This window comes from Xenopus laevis, chromosome 8L (genome assembly GCF_017654675.1).
Source record: "Xenopus laevis strain J_2021 chromosome 8L, Xenopus_laevis_v10.1, whole genome shotgun sequence".
Taxonomy (NCBI): Eukaryota; Metazoa; Chordata; class Amphibia; order Anura; family Pipidae; genus Xenopus; species Xenopus laevis.
This window is the reverse complement of record NC_054385.1, coordinates 53,038,318-53,060,677: the sequence shown is the minus strand read 5'-3', so window position 1 is coordinate 53,060,677 and position 22,360 is coordinate 53,038,318. Positions and strand designations below refer to the sequence as shown.

The window sequence follows — 22,360 nt, the reverse complement described above, 5'->3', positions numbered from 1 at the left end:
GGTTCAGGTATGGGACCTGTTATTTAGAATGTGGGGGACCTGGGGGTTTTCCAGATAACGGATCATTCTGTAATTTGGATCTTCATACCATAAGTCTAATATCAAATAAACCCAATAGGCTGGTTTTGCTTCCAATACGGATTAATTATATCTTAGTTTGGATCAAGTACAAGGAACTGTACAGAGAAAAAACAAATAATTTAAAAAAATGTGGACTGTTTGGATAAAATGGAGTCTATGAGAGATGGCCTTTCTGTAATTCAGAGCTTTCTGGATAACGTGTTTCCAGATAATGGATGTAATACCTATACTATTTTATTACTACAGTGAAAAAAGGAAATCAATGTTAAAAAACATTAACTATTTGATTAATATTGAGTCATTGGGGAATGGCCTTCCTGTAATTTCTGGATAACAGATCCCATACTTGTAATAAAAGGAATCTTTCCATGGTACGTATGACATGAAACAGGTTCAGATTTGGCAAATCACCCGTTTTAGCTAGATTTTAAAACAAAAGTGTATTTTGTTTTTGTTTACTTCTACTGATTTCCTGTGAAAAATTAGGGAAGGTTGGCAAAAAAAAAAACAACAGCAATATCGCCAAACACCTTTTATTATAGTTATTGGTTTCCACTCTTAAATATGTCTGTATTTGTCTGATGAACTGCCTTTCTAAAGATCACCACCAGTTCTACGTACAAGTCTAACAGGGTATGCAAGTCGTTTTACACTAAATGATTCCGATAAGAGTGCTTCTTTGGCAGGCACACGAGCAGATCGTGTTTTGACAAAAAAAGCTAAAAGCACAGATGCAAAAGCAACAGATTTAGATAAGAATGAATGAAATTTGGCTTATTGTAAATGACTAACCAGCTCCAAGATGTTGTTGTTACACCTCAATATCCCAATAAATCATGCCTTGTTCAAATGTTTGCGCAATAGACACCTGTAATAATTGATAACTCATGCCTATTACATACACAAGCAATTAAACCTTGTGCTGAAAAGCTCTATTCATCTTCATTCAAATCCACATGGTTATAGGCTGACCAAAGACAATTAGCTTGCAGAAGGCCTGTACCTGCTGTGTCCTGCTGTTATTTTGTGAAATGTGCCTTGCTTCTGGAAACTATTTACCTAAGCCAGTAAATGCAAGGTCGAGTTACTCTGCCACAATAGATGTAATAGTAGGTCTGCTAATACGAAAAGCTATTATTCCTGGTTTTCTGCACTTTACTGATGCTTATCTGTATGTAAGGAGCAACTTGTCTCCTTGAAAATGTACTCACTGATTGCGGCTGATTTTCAGCATTTCAGCACATTCTTATACAAGTAGTTTATTTTAGGGATAATTTACACTAAAATTAAAACAGGCTGAATGTGCAGCCACCAGGCTCATTTTTTATTCCCCTGTTGCATATTTCAGAGTTCATGTTTATTTCACATATTCTTGGCTGCCTCCATATAATATAAAGTAAGTAATGCATCTCTTGTGTTTAAGAGAAATGGTAATAATAATAATAATTATTTTCAGGATTACTTTACAGTATTACCAAAACTGTCAAAATCCCAAGTGTTTATAGATATTGAGCAAAATGGTCAGCAAAGCCCACGTGTGTTCACGAAAAGATTTATAAACAATATGCCTGTTACTAAAAGCTTTGTGTAAATGAAGTGCTTGCAAATGGATTTCAGAGTACGTTATTTTAAGGCAGCAGTCCTATTTCCTGATTATATATACTTTGAGAGCCATGTGATGTGATACTACATTTTTGCTGTCAAAAGCCTCAGTCAAGTCATTGTTTATGTCAATGTTTTTGAAAGACAGACAGGACAAAAGTATTTTGAGCTCATAGATGAACACTATACAAAGCAGAATGCCTGACCTTCTGGATTCTTTATTCTTACACCAAATATCAGGCCCAGAGGCACAGGGCACAGATGGAAACCAGTTACTGACTGCTTGAAGCAGCTGGTAATTACAGAGCACCCTGCAGCACTCTGTGCATTTGTTGTGCATTCTGTAATAGCTGAAGTATCATGTTCCTTATTGGTTACAACGTTGTGTACTATATAGTCTTTAGGCTAATAACACATGGGGGGTACCTGTTGTCTAAGGCAGTTATTGCTTTGATGAAAGCTCCACCTCTCAGGTCCTTCTTTAGTGTTTGAGTGGTGGTCTGCCTGTTACCTCCATCATTTTTAGCATTTTGACAGTCACTTGCCCGCTCCCTCATTCCTGAATACAATGACAGTAAGGGGCAAATTTACTTAAGGTCGAATATTGAGGGTTAATTAACCCTCAATATTCGACTGTCGAAGTTAAATCCTTCGACTTCGAATATCTAAGTCGAAGGATTTAGCGATATTCGTTCGATCGAACGATTAAATCCTGCGAATCGTTCAATTGAAGGATTTTAATCCGTCGATCGAACGTTTTTTGTTCGACCAAAAAAAGCTAGCAAAGCCTATGGGGACCTTACCCATAGGCTAACATTGACTTTGGTAGCTTTTAGGTGGCGAACTAGGGGGTTGAAGTTTTTTCTTAAAGAGACAGTCCTTTGATTATCGAATGGTCGAATAGTCAAACGATTTTCAGTTTGAATCGTTCGATTCAAAGTCGAAAGTCGAAGTAGCCCATTCGATGGTCGAAGTAGCCAAAAAAAACATTCGAAATTCAAAGTTTTTTTCCTCTATTCCTTCACTCGAGCTAAGTAAATGGGCCCCTATAACTCCCAAACGTATAATAGGCCAATAAAAAGGAAGAACTGGAAAATTAAAGACAATAATACATCAAAATACATCAGTTATAATTATATTAGTAGTTTATCAGTGCTGCTAACCAGACTCACAATCAAGTCTTCTTTGAACCCTGACTTATTAACTCATTATTGTGTTAGCCTTTGTAATGCTCCCTAGCAGAAATTATATCTGAGCTGGAAAGTAGGGATGCACCGAATCCACTATTTTGGATTCGTTCGAAACCCCTGAATCCTTTGCGAAAGATTCAGCCGAATACAGAACTGAATCTGAATCCTAATTTGAATATGCAAATTAGCGGTGGGAAGGGGAAAACCTGTTTTACTTCCTTGTTTTCTGACAAAAAATAACATGATTTCCCTATTTACATATGCAAATAAGGATTCGGCCGAATCTGAATCTTGCCGAAAAACGCCAAATCCTAGCCGAATCCCGAACCAAATCCTGGATTCGGTGCATTCCTACTGGAGAGAGAATACATTCCTTCAATCAGATTGGTAATATAAACATATTAGCTTTAATAGACATTTAATTCCAGTTTTGATAAACATGCCCCCTAGTATTGCATAGCAGTTCTTGAGTCTAGGGATGCACCAAATCCACTATTTTGGATTCGGCCGAACCCCCAAATCCTTCGCGAAAGATTCTGACGCATACTGAACCGAATTCTAATTAGCATATGCAAATTTGGGAAGGGGAAAATTATTTTACTTTCTTGTTTTGTGACAAAAAGTCACATGATTTCCCTCCTGCCCCTAATTTGCATATGCAAATTTGGATTTGGTTCAGCTGGGCAGAAGGATTCGGCTGAATCCGAATCTTGCTGAAAAAGGCTGAATCCTGAACCGAATCCTAGATTCTGTGCATCCCTACTTGAGTCAAAATATGTTGTTGAACTGGAATACTCATACCACCTGGAAAGCCATGCATATGCTTAAGTAATTATGCATTGTTTCTCTATATGAAACAAGTAGAATAAAAATGTGGTAAAGCAATGCTTTCTAAACTTATTGTACCTATTTTAGACCTCCCCCCCAAATGTAATCATCAAAAATCGTTTTTCTCTTTAGGGACTTACATAACACATTTGTGTGAGTCGAATAATTCATTCACCACAAGAACCCGGATTGTAAATGTGTATGTAAAAACATTTCTCCTAATGGAATCCATGATGTTTACAACGTTAACTATATTTTATGCAGAATTTATTCCCATACATCTAAATTTTGGAAAGCATGAAATCTAAATGTCGCCCAAGATAGTCTAAAACCCTCCCCCTGCCACTACTTCCAGTTCCCCTGGGATGCCAGCCTATGCTTTGGGAACCACTGCCCTACATTGTATCATGAGCAAGGCATTTTGTCTTGATTTATATTTGTTCCATCATTTGTAACTTTTTTTTTTTTCATTGTGTCATCATATCATATTCTCCCAGCACACTGCAGAATATGTTGGTGCTATAATAATCAAATCCTCATCTTTTTTTTGTACATTCCTGCTAAAAATTGCTTTAGATACACATAGATACTTGATAAATGCAGATAATTAGCTGGCAAGCACTCTCAGCTTGCAAGATATCGGTGATAAATAGGAGTGACATGGCCATAGGGGAGAATGACATGAATAAATGGGCCAGTGATGACTGTTTACTAATAGACATGTAAAAGCTTTTTTTTGTGCTGAACTTGGTTGAAGATTTGCCAGCAAGTGACAAAAGGACAGCTTCATGCCAGCAACATTTCCATTATATAAGATGCCACTCCCAACTGCAACTGGGTTTCATATTAGTTGAAAAGCTGTAACATATGCTTTTAATATATTTCAAATACTTAGTTACACAATGTCTGTATTTCATTGTTGTCTGAAGTGATGAGTTAACTTTAATCAAATTAGAAAAAGGCACATTACCCATTAAATGTTGCTAAAACTGGAACAAAGTTAAAGGAACAGGTCAGCATAAAAATAAAAACTGGGAAAATAGCCTGCGCAAATATAAAATGTTTATAATATAGTTAGCCAAAAAAGTAATCTACTATATAAAGACTGGAGTGAATGGATGTCTAACATAACAGAACCCAACTTCCTGCTTTTCAGCTCTCTAACTCTTAGTTAGTCAACTACTTTAAGGGGGGCCACATGGGACAAAACTGTTCAGTAAGTTTACTTTTTAACTTTAGCATGCAGGTTTGCTCAAAAGCAAACAGTTATGACCTATGTGCCCTCCCCTACAGTCATTTGGTTACTTACTGGTAACTAAGTTTTATTTTGCACAGGCTATCTATTTACCCAGTTTATTTTTATACTGTACTATCCCTTTAAAGACATCTTGTAGGACCAACTGGCGTTCTTGATTCTCAACATGTTCTTTGTTCCGATTTACTCATATTCAAAGGTTATTCATTGTTATTTTACTGAACTCTTTGCAAACAGAGGGTTTCTTTGAGTGCAAGATCTGTTTTTGCAGTTGGTGATTATGGGTGATTTTTGAATTTCATATAGAAGGAACCCGCAAAGGTATTTTGGTCAAGAACATTGTTTCATCTAGAGTTGCCTCTAGTTTGATATTTTCCCCTCAAGCTTACTGTACATGGCAACATTATCTTAGCCTTTGTTTTTTTTTTTGTACAACATCAGAATGGTGAGCATCCCCTGTCAGTGTAGCTCCTGTTATATGTGCCCCAACAATCATGCCTCACTAGGTCATTTTTTTGTGGTCATGAAAAGTATGATGCAAATGTGCTTGTCAAACATTTTATACATGGCAAAGTCATGACAGGATATTAATTGCTCGATGTACTCAGGAACCTCTACACTGTAGAATCACCTGATTTAAATATATTTGTATGCCAGTCACATCAAAGCTCTCCCATGGTTTTATTTGATAATACTCAAGCCAATATTTAAGTGTGCCACAAAAAGCATTTTAGTAATAGCCTAATTAATGTGATTCATATTAGGGTTAATACCATTTAACTGATTGTAGTTTGATAAAAGTGATTTTGTCCTTTTCATCATATGGCCCTATGATCTTGACACTATTTTTGTCATTTATGCTCCAGGCAAAAGCACATGGATTCATTATTGTAACTAGGAAATTGAATTTGCAGCTTCGTGTTTCCAAACGTCATATTGAAAGGCATTAATGGGATGACCCACTATCTGATCCATTAAATGGCATAAAAATGTATACTATCAATTCAAAGGTTTAGAGGTCTAATTAGGGTGATTAAACCTCTTATCACACAAACTTAATATTACTATCACTTAAAAGATAAGATATGCTACTTCGTAAAATTAATATAAAAAGCTTCATCATTTTAAAATACAATATATAAATCTACAACAGCTATTAAGCCTTGCAAAAGACTGTGCAAATCACTTGCCTACATGCAGAATTATGCCAAACAAATATTTGATATGGTTTTTATTAACAGCATATAGTAATAAAGGAAACATTTAGAGATGAATGTATTTCTGCACAGTGTTCTGGCATTTTTACAAATTGTATGCACAATATACTATGTAAAATTTATTGAAAGGCAAATGTGATTGAAGGAAATATGATATTGTCTAGAACAGTGCTATCCAACTTCTGTGGTACTGAGGGCTGAATTTTGTCTTTCCTATTTAGTGGAGGGTCGATAATGGAAGCCAGTGTTGACCACTCCCTGTTTTAAACCACACCCATGTTACCACAAGAACTTTTTAGACCATATCCACATTAATGGTGGTAGCACACCAAAAACCAAATGTGTGTTGCTCACTGCAGGGCTATCACTCATCACTCACATGTGAAAAATGTAAATTATATTAAAATATACCCTTTAATCCATATGCCCCCTCATCCCCTGTGGATAGCACAGTGCCCCCCAACACATGATTAAACATCTTAGGGGCCCTTACAACAATTTTTAAATGCTAACAAGCCCTCAGCACAAACCCTACTAGGCTCACGTCCCACAAGTAGTGTAGGGCAGGCAGAGTATGGCACACACAGGGAGCATAGGTCAGGCGGAATATTGCACACACAGGGAGCATAGGGAAGGCAGAGTATGGCACACACAAGGAGCATAGGGAAGGCAGAGTATGGCACACACAAGGAGCATAGGGCAAGCAGAGAAGGGCACACACACAAGGAGCATAGGGCAGGCAGAATAGAGCAGGAGAAAGGGAAACCTATCAGGACCACTCTAAGATGAACAGTTCATACTGTGCTACATACAGTGACACAGTGCTGGTGCCCCTCCAGCAATTAGTATGAGGTGTGAACAGGTGAACAATGTGGGCACTTTCAGTTTGGGTCTGAGGTGTGAACAGTACAGGCCTTTACAGGATACAGGAGATAACTGTCTGAGTTTGAGGTGTAAACAATAGAGGGGCTGTTAATCTCAGTACTGACACCTTTTAAATGTTACACAAGGTAAGCAGTCACAGCAGGCAGACCTCATAATCCTTTTTCACAATTAGGTTTCACAGTTTGCTTGGTTTTGATATATAAATTATTGATTAGTATGCTTCCTCAACCTGCAGACAAATAAGGCAAGCTCAAGAAAAGATTTGCAGATTTTTGATTCATGCTGGAATCAGCCAATAAGACCAGATGAAATCTGTCAGTGAGTGACAGCATGAGTGTGTTGGCTGGTGGACAACATGTTAGGTTGAAAAATACTCTAATTGTTAAATATATCAATACATCTATGTAAAAATAAAAACTGTTTGAGAAATACATTTTTTTTACAATGCAGTAGTATTTTAATAATAAGGTGGGCATAGTTGCCCCAGTATGGTTTTGTCCAATTTAGGTGGATCACCCTGTGATCCACTGACACTGTCTGAATAGATAATCCAGACAATTAAAGCCAGAACTCAGTGTACATACAATAATAGATCTGCAAGCCCATTTGCTAAAGAACCAAATGATTGCTTTAATTGTAGAATTTGTTATTATTCCATTGAAGTTCCAGTGCACCAGTTCCATGCATTATACATTGCTAGTACAAAAAAAGTATGACTGATTTTTTTTGACAGCAACATTGTTGAAACTAATGTGTTAATATTATCTCTGGTGTATTAATATTCTTATCAACATTACTCAAGGATGTTATTCATTAAAATCTAATAATGGAAACTGGGACATTCATGTGCTACTTCTTATTGACTGAGTTGGCATCTTTGCAGCCTTATGACATCCCACAAAGACATCCATGTCACTAAGTAGCTGTAAAGATGGTCCTAATTGTTTATAAATGTGTCTTTTTATTTCATGAAATATATTATCTGTCCAAATAGCATACAATGAAACCATTGTTAATAAGGGTACAAGTCATACAGAGGTTATGGTTCCAACTGGGTGATGTGTTAACTATAGTAAATCAGTCCAATATGTACTGTAAGTAATGGTTAGAATATTTAGAGAACCAACTTTTGGCCTGTCTGCAGAATTTCACTATCACCATCATCATCATCATCATCATCATCATCATCATCATCATCACATTATCATCATTATAGCATATCATATATATTTATAAAATATGGTATCAGATTTATATTGCTGTATAGAGATTAGAAAATCAAGGGAATAAATTATAAGAAAGCAGTTTATATATCCTTCTTGTTGTTATGCATACAGCTTTGTTTTATTTCAATTCATTAAGCAGATGAGTTATAACCATATATTGCATTGAGCAATATGTGACTCAGAATTTGGATTCAGACCTTTATTTTAGCATTGTTGGGGTAAGTGTTGTTGAATTAGTATCATGCAGTTATAGAAGTAGCTCTGAATTATTTTTGGAATTCCGGCTTCATTGTTCTGTTTTTCCTTACTGAAATTAAATGTTTATGTTCTCAGGGTAAATTTCTAGGTTTGCTTATGCATGATACAAAGAATACTGCATCTGAAACAAGAATATTTTCATAAAGGTCACCATGCTTCATGTCAGCTGTAGACATATACTGTATACTAAATCAGAGGAAGACAAAATCATGATGAATGGAGACTGGGACACTGTGATATTTACCAGATTTAAAGTAAAGCCAGCAAGTGCCTAGTTTAATTAGCATGTGAAACGTACCAGAAAGATATTTTTTTTACGGCCTAAACTGAACCAAGAAATGCATTCCAGAACACAATGATGGGCTTAGTGTTTTAGAGACTTGCCCTGGCACAAAATATTTTTGTGGTCTTGATAGAAAATACAGTTATGTCTACATTTAAAAGCTGTTCATTATATAAGATGAAATGGTCCATTCAAATCCTCCACAGTAAAAACCCTTTTTCTCTTTTCAGAAACATGTCTAATTCTAGAAGCACAAGGAGCATAGAGATAAATATGTACTCAGTTTCTTACAGAATTGGCATTGCCGTGTTCCTGACTCAGACTTATTAGCTTCTTCTCACATTTCCTATACTCTTGTTATTTTTTATTTCCCATTCTAATCTATGTATTCAAATTTACACTGCAAAACCATTTTAAGTATCACATCATCATTGAACTAAAAGCAACAAACATAACACCACTAGACTTTGCACCAATCCAAGCCTTCCCAAAGTGGGCTCATAATTAGCCACCTCTGTAAACCTTCTTTAAAAATGGAATCCACCCATATACTGGGAATAATTGTCAAGGGACCTGCTTTGTCGCTGAAATATAGGGAGGTATGTGTCTCTGGTTATATTATTAGCTGCTAGGATTTTATTGATGGATTTTTTAGCGCACACCTGCTTTTTTTCTCTCCCAGGAACCTGAATGTACATCTCTAAATCTCTTTCTGCTAAGAAATGTTGCAACAACACTATTGTTCATGGTAAAAGAAATGTGTTCAGCAGCATATCAGTGTCTCAATCCTTGGGAGGACATTTGTTCTGATAAAGGACCCTTGAGGGTTGGAAAAGCTCAAGACATTGGATATGTTTGTCAGTTTTGTGCACCTGACAGGCAGATGACAAAACTGTCATTGCTATATAAATATTAATAGTGTGCAAGAGGGGGGAAACCCACTGGATGTACTGGAAAAAAAAAAGGTTTATCTTCAGCTGACCCTTTTGGTCTGCTTGTAATCCCAGGCGATCCAGCCATTCATTCAGTTACTGAAAGGACTTCACTGGCCATTGGCCAGGACTTTATTGGCCAGATTGTGGCCAGATATATTACTGTAATGTCAGATCAATAGGGGTCATATACTTACTGCACCACAGTAAGCTAAGTGCAGTTCTGAGCACAATTTTGTATGTAATGTTGTATACCAACAATGCAGTGTTTTTCCACATGATTATGATGCAATTGCGGTTGCTGTGGAAAACATGTGCTTGCAGCTTGCTGGTGGGGAACCCCAGAGTTATGGCCTGGTTTAGAGGTAGCAGTAGCTCCAGGTTACCCACAGCAGCCAACACAACTGGCTCCATGCCCAGATTTCCCTTTACTGCTCCCCTAGGCTGCATGGTCCTAGCACCCACCTTAGTTCTTTGTGCGAACCCCGCACCCCCCCCCCCCCCCCACAGCAAGCGATCATGCTCATGCACCAGACCACTGTGGTGCTCCTCAGGATGCGGCTGGGCGGCATGCCTCCCCTGGAATCTTGCCAACCTCAGCCAGGCCTTTGTGGCCTCGCCGCAAATTCTGGCCTGACTGGATCACTACTCATGCCTTTGGTTATCATTCACAGGCTGCTCCAAGCCAGACAAGAGCCCACATAAAAGAAGTCTGTGTGCCCCTACATTCAGTGGCTGCATCCATACCACATATGAAAAGGCAGATCAAGATGTGCCCTTGCACAATGTAATATATTCAGAATGCAGTGTCATGATCACATTATCAAAGGGATGCTTTATTGGACTGTTTAGTACAAGCTAATTCATTGATCCATGTCATTCATTATAGAGAAACAAAAGAGTTACTGAATTTCTTTACTAATCATTTTACTTTCCGGTATCCTTTTAAGACACCCATGTATGCCTCACTAGGTTGCTGACTTAGAGAAGGTTCAGACAGAGCTCCTTAAAGGGGTAGCTCATATCCCTTTTTTTTTATTAATTACTTTGCTTTTTACTCAGAAGATCTTCATGTAATTTCATTAGCAATCTGGTCCAATTTATTCTAGCAGAAGAGGGCAAAAAAAAAAAATAAACAATGAAGACTAATTGAAGTTGCTATAAGACATTTTTATAACATAATACAACTATCCCTTTAATCTAGGGATGCACAGAATCCATTATTTAGGATTCGGCCGAACCCCAGAATACCGAACCAAATCCTAATTTGAATATGCAAATTAGCTGTGGGAAGGGGAAAACATTGTTTACTTCCTTGTTTTGTGACAAAAATTCAAGTGATTTCCCTATCCATCCCTAATTTACATATGCAAATTAGGAATCGGATTCTGTTCGGCCAGGCAGAAGGATACGGCCGAATCCTTCCATAAAAGGCCGAATCCCGATCTGAATCCTGGATTTGGTGCATCCCTACTTTAATCCCAAACTGGCCAGTCAAATTCAGTTTCCAAATGTGTGTTATCAACTTATTGTTCCTATAATAGGTAAGAAAGTGTTGCTGAATGCAGTATGGCATGTACATATTGCCTTGTAGAGTTCAGTAGGTTTCTGCCATCTTTATTTCAGTTTAGACATTTGAACTAAAGTTAAACAACAAGTTCAGTTTGTGATGTTTCACTGACTATTTGGTCGTCCAAATGAAACAATGAATAAATCCACAATTATAAATAAGTTCATCTAATGTGTTATCAAAATTATACCCGGCATTTAAATTATAATAGATTGAGTTTTTGCATACATGGCTCTAGATTGGGGTATAACATTTTTCTTGCAAAAGTCTATTTTTGATTCGTTCTCCGGAGCCAGTTTCTAGTCAGCAGTTAAGTCCCTTGCCTCACAGCCATGCGATGCAATGACTCTTTTCATGGCTCAATATGCTCCATTTAAAAAAAGCTGAATCCACAATCCACTGCTAACTTGCACAGTTTATGCCATTGGGTATAGAACATCAGTATGACTCCTCTGTATCCATTTCATTTGAACAATGCAGAATGGAAAACAAATGTTCCTAGAAACCATTTGAATATGCATATACCTTCCACTTCAAAAGCAATGCCCACATTTACAATAAAATGGTCAATTTCAGAATTCCTTTAAGGCATTAGAACTGCGGCAGGAAGAGTAACGATTTCAGGGAGCAAGTCAGGCTAGAAATGTGTGCATCTGAATAAAAAGCTAGCTTGCAAACTACTGTTGCTGAAATGTTTAGAAAATGTTAATACAGTACTATCTGAAAATGACTTTGAAACATTTTCACTTAAGTCCCCAGAAGATTTAAGGTAAACGTAAAATTATGAGTAAGCAATTCTTCGGGCATTTAGATAAAATACAAGTAGAAAGAAGGGGAAAATAAAGTACTAAAGGTAAATAAAAAGTTTTACTTAGATAAAAAATGAAGGTCTTAATTAAAAGCAACAAACAAACAAAACCCCTTTTGTCCGTTGTCTGTAATAGAAAATGAGTGTGCTGTTGGCAGGCAATCATTATAAAAAGATGAAATAAATGAAAGTGCGCTTGAAAATATTTTGGTCTAAACACGTTTTGAATCACAGAGCCTCAAGTTCAGATGCTTTAATTAGTCCCAAATACTGATTATAATGCTTGATCAACTAAAGTCGTATTTCATTTCTTCTACATTAACCAGTTCGTACATCAGCAGCCTTGATTGTTTTTTTCTTAAAGGGAATGTAATATACCCACACAACAGAGCTTTTCCTATCCGTCCAGAGATACATCAGCCGTGTGATACCAAATATATGCCCAGTAATGAAAAGAGCTCACTAAAATGAAACATTGGGTCCAACTGCTCAAGCCCTGAAAACATAAGCAGGGGAGGAGATAACTTCTCATAAAAAAGTTTACAGGCTGGAACAATCTGCACTTCAAACTATTGGTCAAAACTTTTTTTTTTTCAAAAAAGCCTATATAAGTCAATTTGACTTGTGTATTTCATGCCTTTGAGGGATACTAAATCATAATGTTCCTCTTTTATAGTCATGAAGTATGTAATTATATTGTAAAATGCTTTGATTTGGAATCATCTACTTTTTTCACTGTGAACTTATCCGTATCCGAGGATTTGTAAATATCCTGGTTAAATGAACAGTACCCAAAAGAGGCGCTGAAGATACAGAGACTGTTTAATAAAGGACTTTGATTTTCCATAGTTAGCTAGACAGTTTGCACTAGCAAGTCAGTTAGTGAGGCCCTATTGCCACCAGTTAGGAGTGCTGCCTGTAGTAGGTGCCCATTTATTTTAGATAAACAGTTATTTAAAGGAGAAGGAAACTCTTTTGCCGCAAAACCCCTCCCCCCGTAGGCCCTCCTCCCCCTATCTACCCCCTGGGCAAATGCCCCAAAGTTGCTACTTACCCCTCGGCGCAAGGTCTTCTCCTGCAGAGTTTGCAGGCGCCAACTTCTCCTGTGCCGTCTTCTTCCTGGATTCCAATGCTCCTACTGTGCATGTGCCGCCAAACACTTGGGAATCCAGGAAGAAGACCGCACGGGAGAAGATGGCACCTGTGGACTCCAAGGGAGAGGACCTGTGCCGTGGGGTAAGTAGCAACTTAGGGGCATTTGCCAGGGGGAGGTAGGCCAGAGGGGTGGGGGGCCTATGGGGGGAGGGGTTTTGCACTGAAAGGGTTTCCTTCTCCTTTAAGTTAACCAATACTGTGTGTTAATACTGTATTCCTATGGGGCCACCCATAGGTGCATTCCCGGATCCCACTAGGTGGAGGCACTGCGATAGTAAGTACCAGGTACCCAGTCTCTCCCCATTCCACTGTGGAGGGGCTCAGGTTTGTCCTGTGCCACCAGGTAAGCGCCACCATGGAGTGTAACAACGACAGAGGGGTGTCGAAAGGGTTACATACACATGATCAGTGTACTAGGACTGTATTTGTACTGTACAAGGGCAGGTTAACTCATTGTTCATGATTTATGATGTCAGCCAGAAAGGTTTGGACAAAGACTGTGTGACATAACAGTGCTCCAGATTATGCAGTTTGTGGTGTACAGTACATAATTGCGGTTTTTATTTTCGATCTTTTTGAATTTTCGTATTTTACATGTGTTGTTAGATGATATTACTTACGAACGAAAAGCCGAAATAATGGATCTAGATTTGTAATCAGTGTTCATTAAAGCATTCATAGTATTATTGTGTGAAAATAAATGATCACCAGTAATACATTGACCCATTGAGCTTATTGAGTTGGCTGCAACTCAAATGACTGACCTGTTTAGAGAATGGTTACTCTGTTTTGACTTGTTTGACATAAGACCAGGGTATCAACCAATTTACAGAACATTAAAATGAATTGTCAGTCATTGGGGTATCATAAACTCATAATCTATTGAATTAGTCATTACAGGAATTATGGTTGTGCATCCTAGTAACATGCCTTAAAGGAAAACTATACCCCCAAAATGAACACTTAAGCAACAGAATTTACATCATATTAAGTGGCATATTAAAGAATCTTACCAAAGTGGTCTATATATTTAAGTAAATCTTGCCCTTTTACATCTCTTGCCTTGAGCCACCATTGTGTGATGGTCTGTGTGCTGCCTCAGAGATCACCTGACCAGAAATACTACAACTCTAACTGTAACAGGAAGAATTGTTGAAGCAAAAGACAGAACTCTTTCTGGTAATTGGCTCATGTGACCTAACAAGTATGGTTTGTTGGTATGTTTGTGTGCACAGTGAATCGTACGATCCGAGGGGGAGGCCCTTATTTTTTAAAATGTCAGTTTTCTATTTATGATTAAGGCACATACTACTAGAAAAGTATATTATTATGAAAATGGTTTATTTACATGAAGCAGGGTTTTACACATGAGCTGTTTTAGGCAATATCTTTTTATAGAGACCTACATTGTTTGGGGGGTATAGTTTTCCTTTAAATTAACATTTTAGTAAATTTCACAGTAGGGTAGTATCACATGTTTAGCAACAACTCAAAGAAATCTGATGAATTTCTTGCCTACGTAGAAAAAGGGAATTGTATGCTACACCTGTAAAATAGCAAAAAATGCAGCCTTCTGATCGCAAATTCAACTTCTTGCCAGTCGCATGGGAAGCATTTTAGCTTATTAAGAGGTTATTTTATGCCACTTGTGACATTATCACAGTGCTACGCAATATGTTGGCGCTATATAAATACATGTTAATAATAATAATATCTAGTATAGACTGACAATGTCCATGTTAAAATTGGCCATTTATATGGCTGTGGTGCAGTACAGGAAATCCAAAGTTTCAGAAAGTAAAAATAACTTTAATTTATTGATCTAGCATTAAGTGACCAATTTTGGTCAGTGTGAATGTTTTTTTCTTGCCTCGTGCATATGTATTCTCCTATCATTGTGTCTAATAATAAATGAGTTGGAAAAAGTAGCACTTAAAGACTAGGGGGGTTATGTAATAAAAGGCACTAAATTTGCCCAGGAGCAGTAACTCGTAGCAACCAATAAGCAGGTAGAACGTTCATTAGGACCTACAAAATTAAATTTAAAGCTTCAACCTTTTTTTGGATACAATATTCCCTATTTCATGAAGTCAAACATGTAGTGCTTCCATTCTAGACTGATTTGGCCTAGCTGTCTGCTATCTTTAGGTGACATGCCTACCAGAGGGGCACAGAGTATTGAACAATTGTTCAAAGTGCCAAACCAGATCTGGAATTGTGTGGCCAGCTTTAAGGTGGCCATACACGGGCCAATAAAAGCTGCCGAAGCCCAAGTCGGCAGCTTATTGGCCCGTGTATGGGCCCCCCCCGACGGGCTTCCCCGATCGAGATCTGGCCTTCTCGATCGGATGGGACAAAAAGTCCCGTCGAATCTTGGCTGCATCTGTTCGTTGATGCGGTCCCGCAATCCGACCCCCATTCCCATTCGTTAGGATCCAATCGTGGGCATATCGGAGAGAGATCCGCTCATTTGGCGACATGTATGGCCACCTTTAGTCAATATATACGTGTCCCCCCATAGCACTATTTATTATTTCCAAGTAGGACCACAATGTTGATATAAATCGGGCTTTGTTCTGGAAGCTAATAAAGATTAGGAAGTAATGTGTAATGAAAAGTAGTTTTTTTTTCCCCCTGCTTTGGAACGATCTCCATTCATGTAATATAATTATATTAATATGTTTTGGAGACATCTTTAAAGACTACATTTCAAGAAAATGTTTGCCAAAAGTATTTTCTATTTTAATACACTCTGTTTACATTACACACGCTTCTCACTATTTAACTTTTTTGTTCTTTTAACACTGTAATGAATGAATCACACATGCTATTTTCAGTCATTTCTTATGCAAATCATGTTCACAGTTGGATGTTTTGTGGATGAATTGCCTTCCCACTCGTCCTCAGTGCACAGGGCCAAAGAAATAGCGTGTTTATCTAGGAGGCTTTTGCTGGTTAAAGATATACTTTCTCTGCACTTGAACTGGTGACATTTTAAACCATTTGAACCAGAGTGCAATTAGGTGTGTGTGACATTCATGTACAGTACTTGCCCATGGTAGCTAATTGTGTGCTATTCACATATTACTTGGTAAGCTATATCACTGTCCATGCACACAAAAGGTATTCTTAGCTATAGGAGGGGGTGGTAGGGATGTACAGCTGGTGAGATGGTGAGTCAGCTTGCATGGTGCAGTACAGAAAAAAAATGGTTACACTTTTCTCAGTTTTAGGGTGTTATTTTTAAGAAGTAAGAGGCCAGGAGCCTCAACTATTAATGTAGATTGTTTACTAGAAAGAAGCAAGATGTTATCATCTACAAATGAAAGAGATAATTTAAAAACCTACTTGTAGTGTCCTATCTGAAAGCATGGCAATTAAGCCATTTACATAGTGAATTTGTTTGCCTTGTGAGACACTGGCCTTTCTATTTGCTAATCATAATATCCCTGTCCAGAGCTTTATTCTATCAGGCTGAAAAATGTTCTGTGTGTGTGTTTATTCAAAGCAGATTTCTCCATGGTGCATGTGATGCTGTTTTTTAAAGGCCCATCTCTGATGCTAGCAATATTATAAATTGTATTGGTGTTCTGTATATAGGGAGTGTGACTTAAACTTTGTTATTCACTTTATAGGGGAGTTTGTAAGCTACTGGCATATTTCTTGTTGACTTTCATATTGTGCCACACTCCAACTAAGGAAAAAGTTGTTCCACCTGGATGTGTCTGAGATCACCTCTATGTATAGTAAGCTGGCAATTGCATTGTGTTATACTTCTGCCCACCTTTCCAATAAAATACACTTTATATAGTTTCCAATAAAGCACATTTTCAGTACAACCTACTGTAAAGTACAGGGTTGCAGCCCAGCATTACATCTAATATAACTAATTACAGGATGCAATCTAATGTACACTATAGATTCACCCACTTACTGTATAACCCAATAAAGAATGTTTAGCTTGTGTCCTAGTGCAACTTTATGGATTTGTGGCAATAGGATTTTAACACTGACTTCAGGTCTCTTTGATTTATTTTTAGCTATACATATCAGCACTAAGTGTGATGCCTAGTTTTAATGGATCCTGTAATAAAATTACCTTGTGGAAATAAATGTTATCTTTGTGTAAAAGTGGGAAATGATTTATGCTTGCCTGTTAGTTACAGTGATTTGCATTCTTAATAACGTCCTTCTAGTAGGGTTATTGTTTGGACTTAAGGGTAAAGCAAATCTAAAGTACCAAGCAAAACTCACTCTAAAGCTCACCCTTGCCCTTTCTTTAGTTAGATGATCCCCTCTGTTCTGATTAGACAGTTCTCTTTATATGCAAGGACAGGAGTTTGCCAAAAGGATGGTACATATCAGTATTTAGGGGGAGCATGAGGTTTTTTTCTTAAGTATCATGAGCATGCTGATTTCCAGGCATATGCAGTAGCATTATAAAAAGGGTTCAAGTTTTGGCTTGGCTGCATTTTTACTCTGACGATAATTACTTTTAGCATTACCTTATATATTTGTATAACTGGAATTTCTAAATATTGTATGAGGACAGGGTATAGGCCAGAACAGTTCAGATTGGGCTGGAAATCTATAATAAAATTTAATTACCTCCCGGCAGTTGCTGTTAAAAATATCCACATTGCGGTTTGTCCACTACGCCTTCGCTTGATTTGCTTAAACTCCAGCCCATTATTGGTATCCCATAATAATTTTGCATCCTCAAGATTTGGGACTGTTAGATAAAACCTGGGAGATATGCATGCATCAGATAGGTAAGCAGTTTATACTAGCTTTCATAATCATAATGTTTCAAAAAGACAACAATATATACAGATTTTCATAGAGCATAAAGTGTATGAACTCCAGTGCATTTTTCAGCAGCTTTCAAATGTTTTTCTTAGGTGAGATTGAGACTGTTCACCTCGCAATGGAGATATAGCATCTGCAGTCCAGTAAATTATATTTATCAAGGTATGTACACTTTCTTATATTTCTGCATTTTTTTTATTTTAATAATGATGTTTTTCCTATTTGTATGATCTCACTGTGTTAGCATCTATCTGCTCAACTCACAAAAAAAAAAAAGAAAAAAAAAATCATTAACAATAGAGAGCTAAGGAAACCAAATTATTACTGTGAAAATTAATAAGGAATCCATCCTAATGAGTCTGAAAGTTGTTTAGGTAAAAAGATATATTTTTTAAAGACCTTAGCTGAATTATTAATCATATTTGATGTTAATAATTTAAGGAAACACAAAGTGAGAAATCAGCAGGACTTGTGGTGGTTGAAGTTTGATCTTAAATGAATGCCTTTGTAATGAGAATGAGAGTATTGCTTTGATCTATTTATAATGAGTATTCAAAAGATTTACTAATTATTTGAAACCTGTCAGAGGAAAACACTGTGGTCATCCCATGCCCTCCCCCGTCAGTTTAAAGTATCCAACATATTTTGCTTTAAGGTAGATGTTTGGATTTGTTTATTAATGCTCTAAACCACCTCAATTACAGAACTTCAAAACTGAAATAAATATCCTTGTCTTGGAGAATTTGAAACTCATGTATTTTTCAGTCTGATAATGGGTTTCTCTTGCACAGTCTGAAGAATCAACATTCTTTCTCTCCTTTATAAGTCTAAAAACCTTCAGTGAAGATCATTCCAGCAGAGCAATACCAGCAGTTTTTTTTTGTTTAAGAGATGGAGCTGGAATGATTTTGTCATTAGTATGCCAAGGTTTCATACATAAGCAAATCCTGTCTCGCTGTTATCAGGTGACTACATCTTCCAGTAATAAATTAGGTATTTCATCTGACTAGCAGCCTGTTTCTTCTCAGTCCTCAGCACCTTTCAAACACCTTATGCCTGTTGTGAGGATAAGATATGGAAGGATAATACATAAATGAAAAATAATATGCAAACTGGTAAAATGATTCCAAGCAACATGTTATGATAAACCACTGAATAATATATAAGGAGATTAATGCAAAACATTAAGTTGCTGATATTCTGTAAAGTATATGTATAAAATGAATAGAGTTTGAGTAATAATTACTTTTTATAACTCTGCAAAAGTCTTATTAGACATGGGCTCCACCACCACAACTGATGGCACTGGACATGCTCATGTTTTTGTTCTCAGTTTATTCATATGTATCTTAATATTAATGCACAACAGCTTGTCTTACACTTTAGCACCTGCTAACCTCTATGCCATATCAAGTTCTGCTTTCAAAGTGGCCACTAGAAGATTTTTCAGCAAAGCACAAAACCTCTGAAGACCATCCCAATGCATTATTTCAAGCATATAGATATAATAAGTATTGTGGAACTGGACATCTGAAACACAAACAAAGGAGTATTTAAATTATAATTATGTATGAAACACACCTTCTTGGTTTAGATGTTTTCAAAAAACAAGCAGATTTGTAATGATCTGAGATGCAACATTTGCAATAGTGATGTGTGAGTCTGGCATTTCCCAACCCATGCCTGCTCATTCTCAAGTCTAACCAACCTGGTCAAGCTTTTATAGGGACTTTTATACCAATGGCCGGCCTGCGCTCTATGGAGTATGGAGTTTTTCCAGCCCATCAGAGACTATTTATGTGCAATAAACTCCTTTGTGTTTTTAAAATGAATGCTTATATAGGTATGGGATTTATTATCCATAAAACCATTATCCAGAAAGCTCTGAATTATGGGAGGACCATCTACCATAGGCTCCATTTTATCCGAATAATGCAAAAACAATGTTCACAGAAACAAAATGTTTCTATTTGAGTGGGATGCAGGGGGCTTATGTTTTCTTAATATATGTGCCTAAATTAGTAGAATTGGGAGAGGATACATGCATTAAACAATATTTGGTGGGCCATGGATGACATAGCACTCACTATGGAAATATATAGGAAACTGACATATCAGGAGCTGATTCTTGGAAAAATACACATTTTATACAGTCAAAGATATATAAAGAGCAAATAAAACTACCTGTGTACTGCAGCTCTGAGCCTTAGTGGTGTCTAGGAAAAAAGGGTCAGTATATTTGAAATGATAATCTTAGAGATAAAGCAATTTTAAGAGTTTGTTGGCTTGGCTGAATTGTAGAGTGTAAGAAAATATTTTATTATGCTCACATAAAAGTCCTTTCTAGATGTAGATAATAAGAAAAGAGTCGCTTGGCTTGTATAGCAAAATATAGAGGAAGTATAAGGAAATATGTTTACAAATACAAATATCAGTATAGCTGACCATGTTAAACCTTGCAATAGGCATTATATATTGTAAGATTTTTTTTTTACCTCGCTGTGTGTTTTCACATAAAGGGAAATAAACGGCAATCCTTCTTGCCACTTGTGGACATGTATATTCCACAATTCTGCAAAAAAAAGCTGCTCATGCAAGCCTAGCCTGAGAAATCTTAGGCCAAATGGACTCTTCTTCTAGATGAGTGATTGGAAACCATGGATAGTGTGTAGACATTCAGGTCCTGACAATGACTTGGTCATTTGATGACTTTCAATATGAGCTCAGGATTTGCTTTTTCTGCACCACTGTCTCCAATTCAGTCACACATGGCTTGCTAATAAACTATTTAATTGATTATATATCTTTAACCACAAGGTTAAGCCTTGGTCTGCAAGCCTTGACTGGAAGTACATACTCAACTTGGTCTAACTCAATTATAACATACAGCCCTACCGTCATGCTGCATTGAAGTTCATGGGAATGCATTGCCTGGTCCTATAATCATACCAACTTCAATATACCGTAGATCAGTTCTACTCTTGTAATCCCTATAGTCTGATCACACTGTCATGAGCAACCCTTTATCCAGCAGCAGACTGATATCTGGTCTAAATGAGAATTAGAAAGTATTCTGATAATGACATAGCCTATACTTTTATTTTGCTTATCTATTATATTAGCAACCAAGCTATAGAATCTGTAAATTAATTGATTATAAACGACATTAATCTGTATTGATTCTGTGCCACAGAGCCTTTTCTTTATCATGTAAATTAATCTGGCAGTGATTGAATCTTCATTTCTTCCTCTAAGTAATTATTTCTTATGAAGACAGTTAAAGACACAGCTTTTGGTTTGCAACTTCTATATTTACATGTTGCCTAGAGATAATGCCGCAAGGCCTTACATAAATGTTATAATAAGCTTCCGTTTGATAGGGTGTCACCATAACACTGCAACTTCCAAAACAAGCTATTTGTGCTAATTAAAAAAACAGAGCCCAGCTGTGATTGTTACATACAGGAGACTTTAATCATTATCCTCTTTAATATGTTGGATATAATTGTGTTTAGTTTGTTAATAAAATCAGATTATAATTAGAAAATCCATCAAATGTATTTTATTGAACAGTACTTTGCCCATGTCATGTCTGGGTAAAATGTAATTATTAGTATTCTTACAGCAAAATAAATGCTGTTTATCCCAGTTCTCTGTGTTGCATATAAAGGTCAGGGTAGGACACAGGTATTAGATTAACATAAACTTTATAAGAACACAATTGTCAAAATTATCGGTGAAAAATATACTTTGTGCTTACATTAATTACCTTTTATAATGGCATTTGTATAAATAATGCCTGAGGCTGACGGGGGTTGTAGTGATTGATTTGGCACTATTAGGACAGTTTTACTACAGGCATGGTAACTTTTATCTGGAATGCTGGGGATGTAGGTTTTTCTTGTAATGGTTCTTTCTGTAATTGGGATCTCCATAGTTTAAGACTAACAGTATTAAAACATTGTTTGCATAGTTACTATATCCCCACTTTGTAGGGGTCCAGGCATATGGGTTCACCTGTTGGCCAGGCCCAGCTAATTAATAGCATGTACAAAAGAATACCCCAATAAGTATTATTACCATTCATTTGAAGCAATTGTATGAAACCAAGACCAGAGATTCAAGTTTAATAGAACAGCTAGGGATCTAACTGCCCTGGAGGACTCGGATAACGTTTTCTTATCCACTGGAACCTTTGTCCACTAAAAAAGTGTTGCTTCTCCCTGTGTGTCATAGAAGCATATGAGTGCTGTTAGTGTTA

At 37.0% G+C, this 22,360-nt stretch overlaps 1 protein-coding gene across 4 annotated transcripts in view; it reads left to right on the top strand.

Moving 5' to 3' along the window:
• LOC108698445 (protocadherin-11 X-linked) overlaps positions 1-22,360 on the top strand; it is an 826,544-nt gene that overhangs the window by 36,689 nt on the left and 767,495 nt on the right. For all 4 annotated transcript variants that reach the window (XM_041572768.1, XM_041572769.1, XM_041572767.1 and 1 more), the window contains one exon: positions 18,192-18,261. The gene's annotated coding sequence lies outside the window, so the exon portion shown is untranslated. The remainder of the gene's footprint in view (positions 1-18,191; positions 18,262-22,360) is intronic.